This window comes from Pinus tabuliformis, chromosome 5_2 (assembly GCF_031772625.1).
Source record: "Pinus tabuliformis cultivar Carrire ecotype Pingquan chromosome 5_2, CPIR1, whole genome shotgun sequence".
Lineage (NCBI taxonomy): Eukaryota > Viridiplantae > Streptophyta > Pinopsida > Pinales > Pinaceae > Pinus > Pinus tabuliformis.
The window spans coordinates 315440754-315462355 of NC_142306.1; positions in this window are offsets into that span (position 1 = coordinate 315440754).

The window sequence follows — 21602 nt, forward strand, 5'->3', positions numbered from 1 at the left end:
TCTTCAAACCCATATCCATAGGAAACCTGAGAACCAATCGAAAAAAACAAATGGGGAATCCACTACACCATGGTTATCTAGGAAATGACAAAGCAAGGCTAAAACCACTGTCAACCCAAGAAAATATCCATGCTAATGAAAACACATAACCAAGGAATCACATGCATATACCAGGCATCCAAAACCCAGCAAGGAGATCACACATGCAACTGTTACCTGCAAAGTAATCATGTTTTAGTTGTTGATCCAATTGTCTCCTTCCACTTTCTTGCTTTCCTTGCTTTCTTTCTCCAAATCCAAATGAATACTAGAGTTCTCCAAGGATGCTCGAAGAATTCTCTAAGTGTGCAAGAGTATGAGAGAATTAGAGTGTGGAAGGAGATAAACAAAAATGAAATGACAAAAACTAAACCAAAAGTTGTACCAAAAGCTATGAAGATCCATTTTTATCATTGATCTCCTTTTTTATTCATTTTTCCTCTAATTTCCCTTGCATGCAAATTTGTGTCTCTTCACCTTGCTTTTATCCTTTTTTCCTTTATTTCCATAATTAAATGCCAATTATTGCCTCTTTTCCTTTGCCAATTTCCATAGCCATTATTAACCACAAGTGATGCCCACTAAGGTGTTTTCCCAACATTCATCTTGGAATATGTGTCCCATGACCTTGGTCTTATTTTATTTACATGGAAAATCAACCAGGGGCTGTTATAAACCCATTCCCCTTGGTGAAACACCGTCCTCGATGTTCAATGACTCTCATAACTAGAAAAACATGTTTCCCATGGAGATTTATAACATAGGTCAATGCATCATTTACATCATACCAAATTATTGAAACCATGAACACCATACTGCTTATTGGAGCTTTATAACACAACTCAATGCAGTATTTACAACATAGTACTTATTGGAGCTTTATAACATAGCTCATCACAGTATTTACAATACACATGCATATAGAAATATAAACCAAACACATCATCTCAACCAGCAAATAAAGAATGATACAAAGACTGCATTTGATTAGCCATCTCCCATGTAACTTCATGGGCCCTAAGTGCTTCCACTACACTTTAACTTGCTCTATTGCTCAGTTTCGGAGCATGATTTGTTTCCACTGCAAAATGCACTGAATTTTTGGCTAGAACTCTCCCTTTGGTTCCACCTACAATACAAACCAGTCAAACACATGAACATCCTAGACATATCTCTCCAGTAATGAAACATGAAAAACAGCATGAAGTTTCATTGTTGCCAAAAGTGCAAGTTGGTAGGCCACTGGTCCAATCCTCTTAACGATCTAAAAAGGCCCACAATATTGAGGTGTCATCTTGGCACATGATCTAATCCTCAAGGAGCTCCTCTTGGGCTTGATGTGCAAGTACACATGCTCCCCAACCTAAAACTCCTTGAATTCTCTATGTTGATACACATAACTCTTCTACATGTCATGCAATGCCTTCAAATCCCTTCTAAAACCTATATCTCCTACTCCATATCAGCCAACATATCTGGTCCAATCCATACCTAGCTCACTAGATCATGCTAGTTGATAGGAATATTGCAGCTCTTGTCATAAAGAGCCTCAAATGGACTCATCTTTAAGGACTCCTCATATCCATTCTTATATGAAAACTCTACCAATGGAATATACTCCTCCCACTTCCTCTGTTGATGCATGACATACATCAAGAATCTTGTTAACCCTGTTTGTCTTTTCATTTGTCTACAAATTATAATTTTTTCTAAAAGCTAACTTTTTCTCCAGCCTGCAAACAACTCCTTCCAAAATCTAGAAATGAACTTGAAATATTTGTCTAATATAATATTCTTTGGAACACCATGCAATCTCACTATCTCCCTGATGAATATCTGAGCCACCTCACTAGTTGAATTATTAGACTTCACTACAATGAAGTGAGCTACTTTACTCAACATGTCAACCACAACCATGATGGAATCATCCTGCCTCAATGTCCTTGGAAAACCTATAATGAAGTCCATAGAAATGGCCTCCCATTTCCACTCTAGAATAAGAATAAGATTCAATAGACCAGTTAGGTGCATACACTCTGCTTTCACCTGCTGATAGTCCAAACATCTCATAACAAAATCAACCACCTCTTTCTTGAAGTTCGGCCAATGACAAAACTTGTTGACTGTTGTCAAAGTCTTCTAATATCCTGGGAGGCTTGAATATGGTTTGACATGAAACTCTCTCAACATAAGCTTCTTCAACTCACTATTATCGAACACATAGATCTTGTTCCTAAATCTCACCAATCAATTTGTTGTGAGGTGATACTCCTCATCCCTATCACCTTCACCCTGTTGATGTAACCTCTGCTTCAGTTGTTGATACCTCTCACCATGCTTCCCTACATGCAAGATCTTCTCTTGTAAATTTGTCATATAAGAGCTCATAACTAAAATGTGATTCACCTGCACTCTCCTACTGAGACCATCTACAACCCTATTCTCCTTACCCTTGATGTATTTGATCTCAAAATAAAACTCATTGAGGGTAGCAACCATCTATCTTGCCTGGCATTCAAATTGGGTTGATCAAACAAGTACCTTAGTCCACTGTGATCACTCATCAATATGAACCTCCTTTCAAGAAGATAATGTTTCCACATGTTAAATGCATGAATAATAGTTTCCAACTCAATATCATGAGTCACATAGTTCCACTCATGCTCATTTATCTTCCTTGATTCATAGCATACCACTTTCCCTTCCTACATTAGGACCCCACCAAGTCCTTCCTTGCAAGCATTTGTAAAAACAACAAAATCCTTAGCAGGATCTGCAATCTTCAAGACTGGAGAATTTGTAAGAAAATGCTTCAACTATTAAAAATTAGTTGCACACTCATGAGTCGATTCAAACTTCTTTCCTTTCCTTTGCAATATGTATTAGGATAACCAATCCTTGAGAAATTCATAATGAACCTCTTGTAGTAACTTGCCAGTCCCATGACTGATCTGACCTCATTCACATTCCTAGGAGTTGGCCACTCCACGATAGTTTTAATTTTTTGGGGGTCCATTGATATCCCCTCCTTGCAAACAACTTGTCCCAAGAAATGAATCTGAGTCTGAAAGAAACTACACTTGTTGAGGTTGGAATACAACTGATGCTCTCTCAACAATCTCAATGTTGCTTCCAGATGCTTTGCATGATCCTACTCATTCTTGGAGTATATCAATATATCATCAATAAATACTATCACAAACTTTTCTTGTTAAGGATGCAACACTATGTTCATCAAACACATGAAGGTGTTTGGAGCATTGGTAAGACCAAAAGGAACCACCACAAACTCATAATTTCCATACCTTGTATGAAATGTAGTCTTGTAGATGTATTCTTATTCTATGCACACCTGATGATATCCTGATCTCAAACCAATCTTTGAAAATGTTTTTGATCCCTTCAACTGATCAAACAAGTCATCAATTTGTGGAAATGGACACCTGTTCTTGATAGTCGCCTTGTTAAACTACTTGTAATCAATGCACAACCTGAGAGTACCATCCTTCTTCTTTACAAACAATATTTTTACACCCAAAGATGACACACTTGGCCTAATGTATCCTTTATCAAGCATTTCCTTAAACTACAACATTCCACCAACTATGGAGTGCTCATCCTGTAAGGTTCCTTAGATGCTGGTGTTTCTCCCGGCATAAACTCAATAGAAAATTCCACCTCTCTATGTGGAGGAAACTCTAGAATCTCTACAGGAAACACATCCTAAAATTGCTACAAAATAGGATACCTCTTCAAGATTTCGTCATCCTCGACATCCTTCCCTTTTTCACTAGAAATATTGGAACTACAAACAATACACATCCTTTCCTGTGACTACACTTTTTTGGCATAGCTATAACCATTCTCAATAACGAAGGATTCTTCTATCCCTAGAAAATTCTCCTTTCTCGATCATCATTTAGGCATTCAATAGCCTTGTCATAACAGTCTACCTTAGTCCTATGAATAAACAACCAATCCATGCCCAAAAGTATACTACATGAACCCAAAGGAAGCACATTTAAATGTGTTGATGTAGGCATAACATTCAACTCAAATGCATAATATCTCACCCAATGATGAACTCTTCTCTTGGTCCCTATAGCCGACTTCACCAACGAATATTTTGCATGCATTTCTTTTTTCAAGAAACACTTTTCCACCAAGTCGGGATTGATATAATTATAATTATATCTAGGATCAATCAAAATGGAAGCAACTTGATCAAAAAATATTACCTTCCATCTCAATAATGGATATCTAATAATCATCTTGCGTGTTATCCATTGTTTCATGAATCCGAGGAATACTCTAACCAACATCTCCAACTGTCGATGCTTTCTGAGCACCCTAAATCTGAGTTCTTCTACCATGGTGCAACGGGCACTCACTCTTGTGATACTCTCCACCATATTTCCAACATCTCAAATGCTTTCTACCATTACCCTTATTCTACTCCTCAGGTTAAAATCCACGTCCTCTGTCAACTGCATTGAAATTCTTATAATGTGTTATGTTCTCCTTGTCACTTGCATTATGAAGTCTTCCTTACTTCTTAGCCCACTTTCCTTTAGTATTTTCATTACCTTTCCAGTCTCGTTTAGGATTATAATTGCACTATGACTGCTCAAGAAATGCTTTATCTTCCTGATGACTTCCTCCAATGACCGAGGCTCATCATACTCAATCTAATCTTTAAATAATAGAGGAAATCGATTGATGAGACTTTTGACCTTTGTCTTATCATCCTTGAGGTAAGGAACATACCTTAATAGCTCCAAAAACTTGGTCGTGTACTCTTCATCTATCATGGTACCCATCTTTAGCTCATAGAATTTCTTATCCTTTTCATCATAATATCTCTCAAACAAGTACTTATTCCTGAAGAGTCTTTTAAACTCATGCCAACTCAGCTCCTCTACCATGATGCGTCTAACATGCTTCACATCTTCCCACCATATATTTTATTTTCCCTTGAGACTAACGATTGCTATTTTGGCTTTCATATTTTCTTAATAATCATGTAATACGAAGAACTTCTTCATCCCTAGTAGTCGTGCTTATTTATATTCTAATTTCTTCACATCCCTGTCAAAAGTAGGAGGCTTAGATTTCTTGAACTCCTCTGGAAAATACTGCTTCTCACTCTTCCCATAAGGATTTTGGTGGTAATGACGATGATATATCTTAGAACCATAACTAGAATAGAATCCATGAGTGTAAACCTACCTATCAGGTGTATCCAATGATCTACCACCTATGACTATATCATCTCTAACTAACATGTATCCTAATCGAGCCCTGCTACCATATGCCTCAATTGTCTTTTCCTCTTGTCCATGATTGATCCTTAGCTGTCCCTACTTTTGCAAATATGAAACTCTTTGAATGATGGCTACATTAACCTATACTTTATTTTCTTGAGCTCTAACAAGCCTTTCCTATGCCTTAATCAATCTTTTATTATCTTCCTTACAACTTCTAATTTTTGCCTTCAAACTTCTTAGTGTATCTACTATATCAGGAGATTACTCTTCTCCTTTTTGCTCAACTAACCTTTCCCAATCCATAGAATTCACACCGGGCCTATAAGGGGAATCATGTGAACTATAGTCCACCATTCTATTCTTCATCTATGATATTCTATCTCCTCTAAACATGCCATGTTAGATAAACCAAACATAGACATAATAAAAGTCATACTTAATGAAGTTCAGGGAAGGTTATCACATTTGCATAAATCCGTCCAGATTAGCACAATATCTATATATATATATATATATATATATATATATATAATGACATTGTACCAACATCATGCATGATGACACAAACTGTAGAATTTACTATATACATGAAACCATAGCCACTAAAATGCATGCATAGTGGACACACATATGACTAATAGGCATGCATAGCAATCACATCTATCCCATCTATTCGAAGTGTTTGAACTTGGCTCTAATACCAATTTATAACCACTCATCCCATATTTACCTACTTTTAAAAGCTCTCCAATGTAAACATGAGTTGATTTATACTATGACATGACCTGACCTCCAAGATCTAGTGATGGAAGTGGGTCCTACAAACCAACAACTTACTAGCATCTCTTAGGGACTACAGATCACTAAGGATCCTGAAAACCACCCCCGGTGATCAATCCCTAAGCTAGAATTCTTTTTCACTAACTTAACACCCGAACCACACTCTTCACACACTGTGCATGCGGTTATAAGGCTCCAATTACACCTAGAAGATGGTCTTCATGCAGCTATGACCAAAAATACCCTTTTTGGTGCATGTCGCCACAAGATCTATGCCACCTTTCAAGAAAATATGCAGACCAATTCCTAGAAATGCCTATAAGTTTCTAGAAACATAACTAAAGCAATAACAAGGTTAACCATTCAAAAATTGAATAATATCTTAATGATAACATGCCTAGTACATGATAGACATTTCTTAAAACATATGGAAAACATGAAAGCTATAGGTCATGAATGCATATATGATCTTAAACTTCTGAACTTCATCTAAGAATCACCAAGAATGATCAATGTGATCTCAAACTAGTTGCAACAACATTCTTTAACCCATGCATTCATCAACCATTCAATAACTTTTCAAAGCATGAGAAACATCAATAGCTAGAGCACATCATAAAAACATGCATATAACTAGCATATAACCAGAATAGGGACTATGAAAAATCAGCCATGAGATCACCATAATAACCAATACAAGTTCTCATAGATCACAATAGGAAAATAGCTCATATTAACATATAAAAATGTCAACCAATTCAGAGACTTCCACGTACTACCCAACCATATATTAGGTTGAACCAAATCTCTCTCTCAGCCAATCACCCCTGCACCATATTCCAAGCATGAATTTGGTATCATCAAGGTTAAACCAAAATAAAACCAACCAGGGCTTCCAGTGGCCAAATCGCCTCAACCCTCAATCATAGTGATCTCACCTATATGGTCCAAAAATCACTAACATCAACCATATTGGTTGTTAGCCAAAATTTCTAGGGCTCCAAGAACTAATAACTCAACCCATAGCCCCAAGCAACCCAAGTTGTTTCAGAGCTCCATATTGTTTGTCCCAACCCACAGGTTCCAAAGACTAGTAACTCAACCCTTAGTCTCTAAGGAACCCGAGTTGTTTCAGGGCTCTAGAGAATTTTTTCCAACCCATAGCCTTAGTAAACTTGAGACCCAAATAGAAAAACCAAATGCAGAACCCACTACACCATGGCTATCCATGAAATGGCAAGGAAAGGTTGAAACCATTGTCAACCCAGGAAAATATCCATGTCAATGACAAGGCATAACCATGAAACCACATGCATATGTCATGCATCCAAAAACCAGTAAGGAGATCACACATGAAACCTATTACTTACAAAGTAAGTCGGTTGTAGTTTTTGATCCAACTGTCTCCTTGCACTTCCTTGCTTTCCTTGCTTGATTTATCCAAATCCAAATGAACTCTAGAGTGCTCCAAGGATGCTCCAAGAATTCTCTAAGTGTGAAAGAGTATGAGAGAATGAGAGTGTGGAAGGAGAGAACAAAAATTGAACTGACAAAAACTAAGCCATAATTTGTACCTGTTTGGTTCCAATTGATGATGTCAATTAGAGTTTAATTTAATGTCAACCCAGGAAGGTAAACTTAGAAGTGCCTATCTAAAGTATATGGATCTAGAAAGATTCGTAATTTGTCCAAGATCTTAAATTCCCCTTACAAGAACATATTCATTAAGGTCTCTTTCAATAACTAATCAAACCTAGATCTAACAATTGTTTGAGATCTATGGTTCTCTTACCAGAACATATTCTACAAGATCTCTTCCAACATTAGAACATCTAATAAGAACTTAAAAACTGAAATCAAACAAAAACATAAAATAAATTATACCTAAAATAAACAAATAAGCATGCAAGTGAGGCCATGGGGGCCCTCCATAACTCCACAAGCACACCACTTCAATGGAGACTCAAATGTAGAAGCAAAATTGAAGTATGATCCTTTATTCCAAAATCTCCATTACAAACCAACATTGTACTCCTATTTATACAATGGGATGAATAACAAACTCATAATGATCATCCACTAATCTCTCATTTAGTTCCATAAATCTCTCAACCATCTAGACACATAACCCCCTTTTGTCCTTGATCTTCTCCATGAGATCATAATCTTCTCCATGAGGTTTATCTCTTCAAATTCGAATTTGATCCTTCAAGACCAGATAACGGTGTCTTTGGAAGCTTCCTTGGCACCTACACATGTCACAAAAACAACCAACTTTCCATATATAAAGTAAAAAATATTATTTTCTAATATTTAATCAAGAATTTCTCTTAAAAATGCTTAAAAATAAATAATATTTGGAAAATATAAATGAGACCCATTAATGGTGAATAAAAATGGAGTGACAAGGTGGTGAATAGTGAGTGATATAATGGAAGCATAGGTGAAAAATGTATGGTAATGAGTGATATTTGCATGACATTTTGAAACCCCAATAGTACCAAAAGATGTGAACTATTTCTCTGATGCCTTTTTATCATTGATCTCCCGGTTTCTTAATTTTCCTTCATTTTTCCTCTAATTTCCCTTGCATGTAAATTTGTGTCTCTTCACCTTCCTTTTCTCCCATTTTCATTTATTTTATAATTAAATTCAAATTATTGCCTCTTTGCATTTTCCAATGTCTTTTCCAAATTCCATAATCATTATTAACCACAAGTGATTCCCACTAAGGTGTTTTCCCAACATTCATATTAGAATACATGTCCATAACCTTGGTATTTTTTATTTACATGGAAAATCAACTAGGGGTTGTTACACCATGATTCATCCTTCTTGTGTACCAATACTACTAGAGTAGAGAAATAATTTTGGCTAGGTTGAATTATGCCAACCTCTAGCATTTTTGTAACCATACGTTCAATTTCACTCTTCCTGGCATAGGGTTATTTGTGAGGTTTGGTGTTTGGAGGAACACTTCCTGGAATAATATAGCATGATCATTATCAAAAATAGGTGGGAGACCCTTGGGAGTCTCAAATACTTTGGAATTATTGTCAAATACTTTTTGGAGATCTAGGGAGATGGGAGAATTAGATGTTTGAACATCTAGTGAACTTAATTATGAAATTACACCTCATTGTTTCTTTCTTAAAATATTTTTCATGCCATTAGAGATGATTATCTTACCAGGTTTCTTAGTGATACCACTTAATTAAATTTCCCTTCCTTGACAAAAAAATTCAAAATTTCTTAAAAATTAAAAGCTATTGTCCCCAAAGATTATAACCATTAGACTCCTAATACAACATCAGCACCACCCATTGGAATGGAAATAATTGGAATATTCACTACATATTCCCCTATAGTTAGATATATATTATGGCACTTCCTTGAGAAATTTATAGTTCCTCCATTTGCAACCATCACTTGACACTCTGGTGCTGGTGTTGAGCACGGGATCCCCCAAGGATAGTTTTAGGGCTAAAAGCCCAGATTTGGTCCAATTTTGTAATCCAAATGTAAAGACTCTGCATTTTGTGGTCATGGAGCGCGTATTTGTTAAAGAGTCATAGGGTTGTCCGCCCTTATTTTGACAATGTAATGTCAGTTGTAGAAGATCTACCCATGGTCTGCGGACCATGGGATTGTATAAATAGAGCTAAGATCTAACTAGTTAGAGGCATTACATTTAGATAGAAGAATGGAATCAAGCAAGATATGACATATGAGAGATAACTCTAAGTATAAATCTAATTTTTGGGTCGTAGCGTAGGTAGAGGCTCTGCAGCTGAGTGCGCAGGGCGGGTTGAGTTTGTAAATTGCTCGGAATTATCAATAAAGAGAAGTATTCTACAATTTCTGCTTCTTTATTTCCTGTCTATGCATCTTGTTATATTGGGTATGAATTTCACTTATAATACTTATATGATGTGCGAAAATATATAATTGTATTGGATAAGTGACCGCAAGTAAGCACATCTATTTATGTGAAGATAATTAAGATCTATTAATTAAGATAAGTAAGATACTTAGCATAGTTGGGAAATATCACAGTTCGCTACCCTAGTAGCTTGAAAGTATATCAGCCCCAGCTTAGGGCTACATAGAAGCCGATTGTATCCTTTCACAAAGATATTGAAGGGTGGAACAAAGGGCTAAGAAATCTGTGTGCAAGCATGAATAGCTTGAATAAAATGACATCACATCCATCTCAAGGGTGTAGAAACTTGGTTCCAGCATCCCCCCATAATGCTTCAGGTGAGACTTCATTTCACACTCCGCAGGTTGATGCCGAAAGGGTGAGTAGTGTAAGGATTTGTTTGGCTAACTAATGTTGAACTTGGGTCAAACACCCACAAGCCAACAAATGGTTCCATTGACAGGACCAGAATCTGCATAAGAGATGTGTGATGTCATATCACTGGAATCCAACTAAGAAAGAAATTGAAGGTTGGTTGGACAAAAGGATTCACGAGTCTGTGGTGCAGGAGAACAAAAACCTGCACTATCAAAAGAATAGTGGTTGGACCAATACATGTATACGGAGATCCACGAAATATTTTTTGCCTCTTTCCCTATTGAGCTATACGAGTGGATCGTGAAGCTAGCAGATAGCCAAGGAAGGTGGAAACTTGACAGTCCTATCATGTGGACCCCAGAGCTAGTGCAAAGGTTGGAAGCATCGAAGGATAAGATAGCGCACGTTGTCAATCATTGGCTCGATCGCATCATAGGAGGATTTGTTACTGAATTCACAGTCAACACCTCGGTTAGCTATAGTGAGGTAGAGCGACAATTTTTCAAAGGACCGCAAGGTAAGTATGTAAAATCTTTGAATACTTGGATTAAAATGTTGTTGTGTGAAAAATGGGTTATGCAGCTACCTTGATGTTTGGGACTACGCAAAGCAGAAAAATTTACAGAAACAAAGGAAATAAGGGTCTGGAGTATAGCCCCTTGATTTCACCTCCACGAAGGGATGAAGAAGGGATAGAAAAGGTCTCTCTGTGAAGTGTTATTCAGTTGATAAGATAGAAATTTCCACGAATACCACCTCCGCCCACACCACCTTCATCTTCGCCACCATCACCTCTAACTTCACCCGTACCACCTCCACCACAACTGTGATTCGGTATGGCAAACACAATGAACTTGCCTTTGTTTAAAGGTTTGGGATATGAGGATCCGAACCAATTCTGGTTCATTGTAAGGGTTATATGGGAAGCTCAAGGTGTTACAGATGACCATATAAAGAAAGCGACACTGGTTAGTTCTCTACAGGATAGCGCGCTGACTTGGTATAGTAATTACTCCAGCAATAACCCGAATGTGAGAGTAGTGGACATCCAAGTAGCTCTTAATAGGGAATTTAGCAGGCCTAAATCTGAAGTGCAGTCGATTGTGGGATTCAAGGAGATCACGATGCTGCCAGGAGAGACGCCTTGGGAACTAGATCAGAGGCTGAAATGTATGATCCGTGAAGCTAACATGAATTTGACATATGGACAACATCATGAGTGGTTTGTGGCTTCGCTACAACCACACTTAAGGAGTGCGTTGTCGCAACAGAAGATAACAATTCAGGAAGAGGCCTTGGAGATTTCCATGAGACTATTGTTGGGCACGGGATTTTTGGGGCTTAAAGCCCAGATTTTGACTAAATAAGATGTAAGACTCCGCGTTTTGTGGGGGCAGAGCGCGAACTTGTAAATGAGTCATAGGGTTGTCTGCCCTCATTTTGTAATGTAATGTTTGCTTTAGAGATCTTCCCATGGTCCTCGAACCATGGGATTGTATAAATAGAGTGAGGCTCTAAGTTGTAAAAAGGGAATCAAGTCATGAATGAAATATGAAGAACTAAGTCTTATCTAAGTGTAGAGTCAAGTATTTGGGTCGTAGAGTAGGAGAAGGCTCTGTAACTGAGTGCGTAGAGGCCTAGTAGTCCATAGCTGAGTGCGCGAACCCCTGCAGCTGAGTGCGCAGGGCGAGTCAAGTCTGTAACCTTTGGAGAAGTAATAAAGAGAAGTTTCATATCATTTATGTGTATCTTTTTCCAGTTTTTATGCATTGAGTATATTGGGTATGAATTGCATTTTTACTATTTGTATGCACGAAATTATATGATTATGTTGATTAAGAGAATATAAGACAGTATCTATTTACACAAAGTTAACTAACAGTTATAATAAGATAAGTAAGATCCATGGTGTAACTCGGGGAATTGGCACAGATCACTGCCTGGGCAGCACGAAATCACCTTATCCCCTAGTGAGGGTTGCGCGAAGGTGATCATAACAGATCAAAAAGGCCTTGCAGGTTACAATAGTGTGCGAAGTGACATGCGCGAAGCTATTTACAGTTGGACTAAATGGACTCCTCAAACATCTCCAGGGTGCAGAAACTTGGTTCGAGCATCCCCCCATATTGCTTCGGGTGAGACCTCAGTCTGCACTCCACAGGCTATTGCCGAAAGGGATAGTAGTGTAGGGATTTGTTTGGCTAATTAACTTCGAACCTAAGTCAGGCTCCATCAAGCCAACAAATTGTTCCGTTGTCAGGACCGGAATCTACATAGAGATGTCTGATGTTGTATCATTGGAATCCAACTTAGAAGGAAATTAAAGGTTGGTTGGACAGGAGAATTCACGAATTCATGGTGCAGGAGAATAATAATCTGCGACTATTAAAGGAAGAGTGGTTAAACTGCTACCCGTACATAAAGATCCATGAAATCTTCTTCGCATATTTCCCTACTAAGCTGTACGAGTGGATCGCGAAGCTAGCAGATAGCCAAGGAAGGTGGAAGCTTGATGGTCCTATTATGTGGACCCCAGAGTTGGTGTGAAGATTGGAAGCATCAGAAGATAAGGTTCTATGCATTGTTGATCACTGGCTCGATTGGATTATACGAGGATTCATCACTGAATTCACGATAGACACTTTAGTCAGCTATAATGAGGTAGAACAATGCTTTCTCAAAGGACCATGAGGTAAGTACGTAAAGTCTCTGAACACTTGGATTAAAATGTTATTGTGTGAAAAGAGGATTATGCAATTACATTGATGTTTGGGATGAAGGAAGTAAGGGACTAGAGAATAGACCCTTGATCTCACCTTCATGAGGGGACGAGGAAGAGATTGCGAAGGTCTCTCCATGAAGTATAATCCATCTAATAAAACAAAGGATTTTGTGCATACCACCCCCACCCACACCGCCACCAAATTCACCACCCTCACCTCCATCTTCCCCGTACCACAGCCACCACCACCATGATTTAGTATGGCAAGGACGATAAAGTTCCCTGAGTTCAAGGATTTGGGAAATGAAGATCCAGACCAGTTTTGGTTCGTTGTAAAAGCTATATGGGAAGTGCAGGTAGTTACAGATGACAATATAAATAAAGCAACACAGGTTAGCACCCTATAGGATCACGCGCTGACCTGGTACATTAAGAACTCAAGTGATAATCCAAATGTAGGAATCGCGGATATCCAAGTTGAGCTAAATAAGGAATTTAGCAAGCCAAAGTCAGAAGAGCAGTCGATCATTAGGTTCAAAGAGATCACAATTCTACCAGGTGAGACTCCTTGGGAGCTGGATGAAGTGTACTTCGTGAAGCTAATATGAATTTGATGGATGGACAACACCGCAAGTGGTTTGTAGCATCATTAACGCCGCATTTGAAGAACGCGTTGTCGCAACAGAGGTTAAGGACTCAGGCAGAGACCTTGGAGATCGCGATGAGACTTCATGAGACCCCAATGCAGGATCCTAACTTGCAAGTTCAGTAAATCCACACGTAGTTGAAAAACATATGCCTTGAGATGCATATTCTGAAATAGGACAGGATAGTTCGACCAAAAGTGCACAAAGAGGTATGGTGCGTAAAATGCAAAGGTCAGGGTCATGACAAAGATCACTGCCCGATGTTAGCGAATTACCTCACGGGAGGAGGGCCAATGCCATTAAGGTCGAAAGTGAAAGCAGGACCTAGCACAACACCTACTTTGTCGTGCACAATTTTTCAAATAGGTGGAAAGCATTCTACGGACAACTGCCATTTGCTACAGAAGTATACACAAAATTCGCAATAGTTGTTCTATAATTTTTGTAGGTTGGTGGGACACGATGAGCACACTTGTAGAAGCTATGAGCTAATGATGCATAGAACTCCCACCTACATAGTTGAGGCTGAAACGCAGCCCCTAGACCAAAGTGCAGGGATGACGCAAACCAGATTTCAGTGTCGTGGACGAGGCCAAGGCGGAGGAGGACTTGGAAGAGGTCACGGACAATTGATATGCTACAATTGCGGAGGGCCAGGAAATTATGCTCATGATTGTACGAATTCAATGCGTCCATCATGTTTTTACTGTAACTTGTTTGACCATGAGACGAAGGATTGTCCTATGCTGATAGCTAGGATACGTGACAAGAGAGCGCTACCACTTCCACCAGCTCAGAACCTACAAATGATGAGGTCTGAGGCGCACGAGGAAGATCCAAATGTGAAAATTGTGCTCCGAAGTGGAATTATGATGGGAGATGATAAAGGAAAATAGTGAGAAGATTGCACTTGGGTTCGTAAAGCTCCGGTGAAAGAAGCAGATTTTAATTTGGAGCGAGCTCGAAAAACCTTTATGGAAGCCAAGAAAAGCTTCGTTGATGCCTCCACTTCAGGAAGCAAAGATAGACCGGAGCCAGAGATGGACCCATCTATGCTCATGATGTTCCTGGAAACATGCATGAAGCTATTGTGCAACAGTAAGGCTATAAATGGATTACAGGAACTCATTAACAGATGTTCTGGGACCGTGCAAGGAGAACCGCACGTAGTCCAGAAGATTGGAAAGCATAAGACTAGGACAGGGTGAGAAATGATATTAACCCCGCAGATTGGATAATATGAGATGGACCAAGTAATTATGGATTTAGGATCAGACGCAAACGTCCTGCCAAAGCAGACATGGGAGTGCATGGGGAGGCCTACGGTGCAGTGGTCTCCTACTCAGCTGCGAATGATGAATCAACACATGATAATACCCCTGCGGCAATTGCAAGGAATCACCGTCGATATTGAGGGAGCAAGCGCACTAGCAGACTTTGAGGTGATATAGATTGTTGATGATAGCAATCCCTACCCCGCGCTCTTAGGAATTCATTGGGCCACTGACATGAACGAGGTGATTAATCTGAAGAAGCGCAAGATGATTTTTGAGAAGAATTATTTGTGTGTAGTTATACCATTGGAAACTGCTGAGGGATCATGCTATACAGATCCGGTGCACGACTGTCAAAGTGATGATGATTTGGACTGTATCTACAAGATAACCGCGCAAGAGCAAGACTAGGTAAATCCCACCGCAGATGGACGAATTTCATGGGAGCGTGAGAGCTCCTGTACTTCGGATTCAGATGAGGAGATAGAGCGATGGAAGAACTAGTTACATGAGGTAACCACGCTTAATTGTAACATGATGACAAGGTCACTGCACTGCGTATCAACAGAAGTGAGAGATCTCCCTACTTATGATGGTTTAAGTGAGGTAGATACTTTCTTGGATAAGTTTGAAAGGGAGGTGTTGGAGAAACAATGTTTCCAGACCTTGAATTGGGTACTGTGAACTATGCCTATGAGGTGGTGGGGTATGCACAAAGGAAGCTTTGAAGACTGGCGCACATGTAGGAGGATGATGCACACAAGGTTTGGAAAACCTATAGTATGATTGGTAGATAAATACAATGGACGAGATTGTCACCGTGCGCATCTTTCCAGCTGGGTACAGGCATATGGTAAACAACTTGCGCGGATGCACATTAACTTCACGTTGGGAAATATGGTCAATAAGAATCTGTTGGGGGGGGGGAATACGTAAATGGCTCCTCGAGTTGCAACAACAGAGAGTGGAGAGAACAATTGCACAGAAGGTTATCCATGCGGAAGCATTTAACGAAGTGTGTGAAGAACTGAACAAAGTATGCAATTCGCAAAAAAGTGATTGGGACCTGCACGTACCAACAATCTTATGGGATTATAGGAAAATGTGCAAGAAACTAGCAGGACAGACACCTTCTAGGCTATCCTATCGACCAAACGCTGTAATATTGATGGAGTATATCATTCCTAGTCTGTGCATAGCAGTGCCCATGGTTATGATAGATTGCGAAACCTTGGAAGAAGTGATCAAGAAGTTGGAAGAGATCGAAGAAGAACGCTTGGGACCTGATGAAGAGATCCAACGGGGTAATCTTAGGCTCCAAGAACTCATGAATGAAATATTTCGATTAAGGGAGAAAAGCGCCATGGCAGAAGGAGTCAAGAATCTTGAGGAAGGAATAAAGAACGACTTTCTTGAAAAAGACCGTGGTGATAAAACAGGATGTGCATGATTACGTTCACAAATTTGGGGACTAACGCCGAGAGTTGATCAGTTTGATACCTTGGGTTGGGCCGTATGTTACTAAGGGGATCAAAGATAGTGGCATGATGCAGTTGGTGAAGTCAAATAGCGAACCCTTCCCGGGAGAAGTAAGCGATAGTCAGTTGAAGCAATATACAGGTGGCCTGGCCACCTGACTAGCCATGGGAAGCATAGTCTTAGTGCTCCAGGTAGTTGAAAGGAGGTGCGGGACTATAAACTACTCTACCTGAGAGCTACGCGATGACAATACTACGCGTAGGAGTGAAGTGTCACAAGGTCCGTGACAGCACAAGGGTAGCTATGTTACCACATGGGTTGGCTAGAAAGTGACCATTATAGTCACTATTCACAATGTGATGCTTGGTTTGAGACCAAATGGAGTGGGTAACAGGCATTTAAGGCAGGCTTTATGGGCTAGATTTGGGAAAATCTGCTACCAAGGGAGCATTAATGGACCGGATTTGGGGGTAACGATCAAATTCGAATTCAAAAGGCATTATAAATTGCAAAGGGCTACCCAGCAAACAACACTTAGCCATTTCATAATTGAGCTGTTGTGCACCTAGATATTTCTGAACCCAGACATGTTTGATCTATTGGAGTTAAATGCATTGTGTGAATACCTACCTGAGTAGTTGAGAAATTTCTAGAAAAACAAGATGGCAGTGTCTGAAGAAGCCAGGGATATCGAAGAGAAAACTGGTGAAAAGGCCACGCAGACCATGACCATAGGAGATGCCCCTAAGAGCATTGGGATAGTCACAAAAATCCCTAAATCACTGTGCACACTGACATCTAAGAAAGATAAGCAACCCATGGTTCTGGTGTGCGTGTCCCTTAGAAACCTGCTACGAACTAAACTAACCATGGAAGAAATGGGGAAAGCAGTTAATCTGGAAATTGATGAGGAGGAGGAAGACCTCGAGGACATCTTGATAGAAGAGGAGGAAGATGAAGTCATGGAGATGGAAACCGAGGGCACAGCCCCTCTAACCAGGTTGCCTGTGTATGTCCCTCCGCAGAAGGGGAAGGCAAGGGTGCCCAAGGACCTAGATGAGAGCAAGAGCTCTCTGCAGACTCAGGTACTACCCGACGATATCGTTTTTGAAGGAGCGCACTTGGGATGGGATCTGGGTCTAAAATTTGAAGACTGGGATCTCACGGACCATGAGAAATTACTACACTTGGAAACCGTGCAACTCATGCGGCCGAAGAAGAACACCAAGGTGGGGATCTTAGAGTTGGAGCCGCAAAAGTGGTTGCCCAAAGTAGAGAAAGTATGGTTGTTAAACCTGCTCTGGGTGACGCATTACCATCGCGCCCCAGTAACTATCTTTGTCATCAAGCAACAGCTCTACGTGGTGCATGATGGGTGCTTGTGGTTGGAGGAGCCCATCCCCATCACGGACCACCTGATTCATAGAATTACCTGACTCCCTTGTAAGGGGGAGGAACCAATGGATATTTTAGAGGGTAAGAGAAATGATTTGGCCATTGTGGAGGTCATGAAGACAAAATTCAATCTGGAGAAGAAAAAGAGAGGGTATGCGATCTCTAGTATCAATAATATGACAGTCAAAGTTGCCATCCAGATACTGGCTAGCAAGGTTATGCAGAAGTGTCGTGCGAATGAGGTGCCCGCGCCGGTGATAGAACTTGCCATGTAGTGTGTGGAGAGGGTCCAGTTTAACTGGTCCGAGTACTTATGCAAGGAGTTCCTATAGAATTCTCGCGAGGCACAGGAATAGGGGAAGACATTCCACTATGCATGGCTTCTGCTATCCATAGTGCTGGTGGCTTGGGAATTGCCTGAGGACAGCCAGTTCCCCACAATTGCATGGGATCTTTTAGAGGCAGAAAAGTACACTTCGTTTTGGGCCACTAAAGACACATAGAGGATCCGAGATAGTAAGATATTTTGGGTGTTCATGGAGATGAACATCAGAATGGGGATTAACTGCAAGCCGTAGTTATCGCTCATTGTCTATAATAGTCTACAAAGCCTCACGAAGTTCAAGGCAGACTTCTATCATGTGTATATCAGGGTGCGCAAGGACCCCGTGAAGGAGTGGAAGGAGCTCCCATAACTGGCCACAGACGATGTCATATTTTCCGTACTTGAGTCGTGGCCACTGGAGTGGCACACTCCAACCATCTCCGTGTTGGAAACAGAGAAGTCGGTTGCACAAAGGAAGAAGGAGGAGGAAAAACTATGGATGGAATAGTTAGCTAAAAAGAGAAGAAAAGAAGCAGCAGCAGCAAAGGCGTAGGAGGCGCAGGACACTACCAAGGTAGCTAAAGAAAAGCAACAGGTAGCAAAAAAGGAGTGCGAGGGGAAAAGTCACCATCGCCTGAGGAAGAGCCTGAGACAGAGGAAGGTGGTGTAGACCCAGAGACAGTGTCTACACAGTTGAAGTGCCAGCGCTCAAGAGAGTAGGTGGGGCCACAGAAGAAGTCAAAAGGCTCCAAGACTTCTTTCGACCTGATCACCCTCACCGAGGGGGATCTACATGACATCGGGGAGACAGTGTGCAACGTCACCACGGAGGAAAATCAGACGGCATTGGGGGCCCTCTGGGCACAGATACATAAGTTACAGGTGCGCACTCCTCAGCCTAGTACTCTGTCAACTAGCCTCGCGATAGGAATGGCTGCAGATGAGGAAATGATGCACGCCAACATGACTAATACTATAGTGTTGCCGGAAAGGGCACTGGCTACAGAAAATGAGGCTGATAGGCCTATGGTCTGTGCACTAAAAGGAGTGGGGATCAACATGGTTGGGCTCCCTCGGGAGACACTGTATATTCTGCAGGACGGAGTAACTACAGAATTGCGGGCTAGGGAGGGCCGCGTGCTACAGGTGTTGAGTGAACAGCGAATTAACATGGAACAACTAAGCCTGCAGTGTGACGAGCTCATAACAAAGAATAGGAAGCTAGTGCAGGTGGATGAAGAAGCATGCTAGATGGTCCCTAAGTTGGCCATCCCAACAGATGAACCATCAGAGGTGCACATCCGGAGGTTAGCAACAAGGGTGCGCGAGGCACGAGAAGAAATGGCTAAGCTTCAGCTGGAGTTGAACCTTTAGATAGCTAAGTTGTAGTTGAAGGTGCAGCCTTCAACCCCACCAGAGGTGAGGGAACAGTATGCCAACGCCATCACAATGGGAACAGAGGAGATCAATAGTGAAGTGAAGGACTACACCAAACTGTTGGAAGAGTTGTTCACGGTCCTCACCACTCTGCAGGAGGACTCGAACATACAGCACTTAGAAATAGAGGCGCATGAGCTGCAACAAAGATATGATGATATAAAGGGGACCATGCAAACGGTGGCCCTTACATAGAGGCTCGCACATATGCAACAGGAAAAAGTGTTTAAGGAGTAGGTAGACGCAACGTGACATAAGGAAGTGGTTTTGAAGGTGCACGTCCAACCATGGATCGGTGAGGCCTTCGTCATTACAACCTCGATCAAAGCCAAGCTCGTGCAGATGCAGGGAACGTAGGAGCAAATGCAAGGAAGTAGTTCAAATACTGTGGTCTCTGAACAATGCATGCAGGAGGTACAGCAAGCAGCTGCTTAGTGCATAGCCGATCTTGCAGCAGTTTGGGCAGAATTGGGAGGTCTCCAGCGAAGATATCCGCACTGACAGAGTGACTCGAGGGTGAGTCACGATGTTTGTGTTGGGGGCCTATTGGGCGCGGGATCCCCCAAGGGAATTTTTGGGGTTTAAAGCCAATATTTTGAGTAAATTTGATGTAAGACTCCATGTTGTGTGGGCGTAGAGTGCAAACTTGTAAATGAGTCATACGGTTGTCCACCCTCATTTTTGTAATGTAATGTCAGCTTTAGAGCTCTACGCATCGTCCGCAGACCATGGGATTGTATAAATAGAGTGAGGCTCTAAGTTGTAAAAGGGGAATCAAGTCATGAATGAAAGATGAAGAACTGAGTCTTATCTAAGTGTAGAGTTGAGTCTTTGGGTCGTAGAGTAGGAGAAGACTCTGCAACTATGTGCGTAGAGGCCTAGCAGTCCGTAGCTGAGTTCATGGACCCTTGCAGTTGAGTGCGTAGGGCGAGTCAAGTCTGTAACCTTTGGAGAAGTAATAAAGAGAAGTTTCATATCATTTATGTGTATCTTTTTCCAGTTTTTATGCATTGAGTATAGTGGGTATGAATTGCATTTTTACTCTTTATATGCGCGAACTTATATGATTATGTTGATTAAGAGAATATAAGACAAAGTATCTTTTTACATGAAGTTAACTAACAGTTATAAGAAGATAAGTAAGATCTATGGTGTAACTTGGAGAACTAGTGTTGATCATTGCCTGGGCAGCGCAAAATCACCTCAGCCCCTGGTGAGGGCTACATGAAGGCGATCATAATAGATCATGAAGGTCTCGCAGGTGAGGACAGTGCGTGAACTAACCTGCATGAAGCTATTTACAGTTGGACTAAATCGACCCCTCAGACATCTCCACGGTGCGGAAACTTGGTTCCAGCATTCCCCCATACTGCTTCGGGTGAGACCTCAGTTCGCACTCCGCGGGCTGTTGCCGAAAGGGCCAGTAGTGTAGGCATTTGTTTGGCTAATTAACTCTGAACCTAGGTCAAGCTCCATCAAGCCAACAACTACATGAGACCCTGATGCAAGATCCTAACCTAGAAGTTCAAGAGATCCATGCATAGCTGAAGAATTTGTGCCTTGAGATGCAAAGTCTGAAGCAGGATAGGACGGTTCGGCCAGAACTACATGAAAAGGTATGGTGTGTGAAATTCAATAGTCAGGGCCATGACAAAGACCACTACCCGGTCTTTACAAATTACCTTGTAGGAGGAGGACCGATGCCTTTAAGGCTGGAAGCTCAAGCAGGACCTAGCGCAGCTCCTGCTTTGTGGTGTGTTATCTATCAAGTAGCTGAAAAACATACCATGGATAACTACCATTTGTTACAGAAGTATACGAAAAATTTGTAATAATTGTTCTGTAACTTTTGCAAATCAGTTGGACATGATGAGCATACTTGCAGGAGCTATGAATTGATGATGGATAGAACTCCCACCTATAAGGTTCAAGCTAAA